This window comes from Euphorbia lathyris, chromosome 5 (assembly GCF_963576675.1).
Source record: "Euphorbia lathyris chromosome 5, ddEupLath1.1, whole genome shotgun sequence".
NCBI lineage: Eukaryota > Viridiplantae > Streptophyta > Magnoliopsida > Malpighiales > Euphorbiaceae > Euphorbia > Euphorbia lathyris.
In genome coordinates, this window is record NC_088914.1 from 12,218,685 (window position 1) to 12,222,508 (window position 3,824).

The following is a 3,824-nucleotide window of genomic DNA, read 5'->3' on the forward strand; positions in this document are numbered from 1 at the left end:
AGGCCACCGATTGAAAGATATATAATCATCGGTGGGAATTAGTCAAGAGTCGTGAGTTATAACCAAAGAAGTAAAGGAAATGAAGGAGAGCTTACTGAATTTCGCAGAGAGTAGTTAACCCGGGAAGAGTTCGAATCCAAAAGAAGACTGGTAAGAGATCAGTTGTTAAGCCCAAAATATACCTAAAATATCATTAATATTTACATCAGTTTTGCTACGAATTTGTGCTATTTGTATCTATTTAGAGTACTTTTACATTCGAATATATTTCTTTCATGCAAGGTACCTAAATATTTGGTAAAATCCAAATAGGAACGAAAAGAGGTTAAAAACAGAATAAAAACCCTACAAAAGGAGTCAAAGACGACAAAGATCAATTACACCAAAACGAGGACAAAGACGAAGTCAGAAACAGAGAAAAATGCCAAATTCTCGGTTGAGGAAACCAAATTCTCGGTAGAGAATTTTCGAGCCGCGACCGAGAATCTCAAATTCTCGGTCGCGACATGCGTCATCCAGATCTCCCTCCCTTTCGTCCGAACATCAAATATTTGCTCCCCCATTCTCGGTCGAGAATTTGCATTCTCGGCAAGTTCAGAAATTCCTGGAGAGCCATTCTCACATATTCGTTTTCAACGAAACGCGTTCATTCGGGTGGATAAAAACATCCCTTCGCAGAGGATACGACCCTTCACAACGGACACGACACTTCAATCACGACTCTTCAACATCTATAAATAAAGAGTTGATGGAGAGTTGGAGATAGATAGAAAAAGAGAAGATTAGTATAGAATTAATGCAGAAATTCCAAGTCAAGTGATTCAGAATTTAGAGTTCATTTATGTAAAAAGCAATATGATGTACACACATTGTTTATTCAATAATTACAAACACAGTAGTGTTTAGATTTGTTCATATTAGTTTACATTTTGGTAGTAGCCGACCGTATCTCTATTACGAAGTTATAGCGAGAAGATTGAGTAGAGGATCCGCCTTGAGTCTGACAAACTCTAACGAAACCCAAGGAAAGGATTGACAACCCGTTCATTTGCAAGTCGTCAAATGTTTTCATGCTTCTTGTTCTCTGTAAACTTGTATCAAATTCATATTTCATCTAATAAAGTTCATTCTATTCGATAGATTTTTATGCAGCACTTTGGTAAAGGATCTGAAGTGGATGCTGGTGTTTTCATTAAAACGTAGTTCAATTCAAAATCTTTACAAGGAAACTTTGTTGAACACTTAGGCAAATTGATATCATCAGTAGAGTATCAATTTGGTTAAGGCAGCGATCTAACCCGACCGTAGGAGGATTGACTGCAGTTCAAAGCCCTAAAATTAGAGGAATCGACGTTTATTTCATTGTTTTAATTTATGCAAAGTTTAAAGTTGTTTTCTTTGCTTAATGCAAACGAATACATTTGTTTACTTTTCTAAAGAACTAAACGTTTCTGTTTTGTAAATTTATCCCTAAATCAGAAGTATTTCTAACATTTGTTATACTCTAATCTAATTCTTATTCTAGCAATTTCAAAACAAAATCTGATTAAACGATTTTCCATATTATAAACCTTAAAAGTAAATTTAACCAATTCAAAATAAGTTTTTGTTAAAAAACGTTCCCTGTGGGATCGATATATTTTATTACTACAAGCGTATACCGTGCACTTGCGGAAATCGCTCAACAAGTTTTTGGCGCCGTTGCCGGGGAACGCCAAATTTTTTGACAAAAATTTAGATTTTTCATGTTTTATTTCGAATCTAGGTTTATTTATACTTATTCAAAATTTTATATTTTACTTATTTCAAATTACTAACATATTTATTTTTCAAATTCTGTTTTGAAGGTAGTTTCGGTTCGTGCGAAATTTCAAGTTCATGCGCAGTTCTCGAAGTTCAGGCATTCCACCAAAACCGCTAGACCCAGAAATTGAAAAAACGGTTAAAAAAACAAGAAAAACAAGAAAAACAAAAACAAGACTCCAATAAAAACCAGAGTTACTGAGCTAGAAATTATGGCCACACTTATGGATTACGCTAGGCCAGGAGTGGCCGGTGTAACAAACAGCATAGTTAGACCCCAAATAAATGCAAACCAATTTGAAATTAAGCCAGCATTGCTTAATATGTTACAAAATAACGTAACATTTTACGGGTTACCTAACGAAAATTCTAACACCCATTTGACAAATTTCTTAGAAATTTGTGACACTTTTAAAATACCAAATGTGACTGCGGAAGCAATCAACCTTTGCCTTTTTCCTTTTACTTTGAAGGATCGAGCCAAAGAATGGTTAACTTCTATGCCAGCCGCAACATTTGAAACTTGGGAGCAATTAGCCCAAGCATTTTTATCAAAAAATGTTCCTTTAGCAAAAACCACAAGAGTCATAAAAGAGTTAACATCTTTTTCTCAAAATGATAATGAAACTCTTTATGAGGCTTGGGAACGTTTTAAAGAACTTCAACGTTTATGCCCACACCACCAACTGCCCGCTGAACTTTTAATGCAAACATTTTATAATGGATTAAATCCTACAACTAGAGGTTCATTAGATGTTATGTCTGGAGGGTTATTCATGAAGAAAACATCGGCCCAAGCAAGAGAACTTTTGGAGGAAATGGCAATCAACAGTAGTATGTGGCCCGCGGAGCGTGGACATATACCAGTGGCGAAACCATCATCCTCAACTACGTCATCAGTTAAAGGTATAGTGAATCTTGATCCAGTTGCGATGTTGCAAGCCCAATTTTCTGTCTTATCGCACAAAATTGATAGGTTTATGGCACCGTGCGATCCTAATGGTAAGCCAATCCAAATGGATGTAGATTATGAAAGTATGAGCGAAATTGAACAGGTAAATTTTGTCCAAGGGCAAAACCAAACTAATAACCCTTATTCCAATACATATAATCCTGGATGGAGAAATCATCATAACTTTAACTAGAGAGATAATAATAGTAATGCCAATGCTAATCAAAACCGTACCACTAATTATCAAAATCAATCAAGAGATACGATTAACACTTTATCTTCTAAAATCGACAAATTTATTGATGCTATGAGCGGAAAAATAAGTAATCACGACGATGGTTTTAAACGGATCGAGAATAAATTCGATCAGCTTATTAAAAACCAATCATCTAGCATCCATAATTTGGAGGTTCAAATTGGACAACTCGCTAAATCAATTCCATCCCGCAAAGAGGGAAGTCTTCTGTTGTCCTCAGATTAGACTCTAGCAAGTGCACTAGATACAAGTAATAAAGTGATAAGTTGAGTATCGTCTCCACAGGGATTGAGATTCAAATGCACGTCAGAAATTGTTGCTAAACAGCGTGTGTGTGTGTCACAAGCATTGTTCCTTAAAGTTGATTGTGTGATGTTGGTTTAATGAGATGTAAAAAGGCTTATGCAATAAGAAATAAGATAGCTTTGTAATGATTTAGATAATAGAACACGCTCGACACGGCCGAACAGGTAGTGCTTCGTCTTACAACATTCACATGAAATAGAAGATAATGCCAATGAAGCCAAAGTATCAGTTTTGAAGTGAGTTTGAGTCAACTTTCGTGTGTTCTCAAACTCCTAAGATTTACTAGCACCTCTAGCGTCCTAGAGATACGTTCTTTCTAGCATTAAGAACAAAACTGCATTTCTATTTAAGAAAACCCTTGACACAACCATCTAACTGGTCAGCTTCAACGTTGCGTGATTAATAGAGATATCAGTGAAGATGAAAGCAGTGTCCTATCATCCATCTAACACATAAATAAATGCCTAGGCATGAAAGTTAAATCCTCATTAATCACAACATTGGCGA

General features: G+C 35.7%; 1 non-coding gene across 1 annotated transcript; it reads right to left on the reverse strand.

Moving 5' to 3' along the window:
* Positions 1-2,384: 2,384 nt before the first annotated feature.
* LOC136231495 (small nucleolar RNA R71) lies at positions 2,385-2,491 on the reverse strand. The gene has a single exon (XR_010689873.1). It is a non-coding gene; the product is annotated as a small nucleolar RNA R71 (small nucleolar RNA).
* Between the last annotated feature and the right edge of the window lie 1,333 nt (positions 2,492-3,824).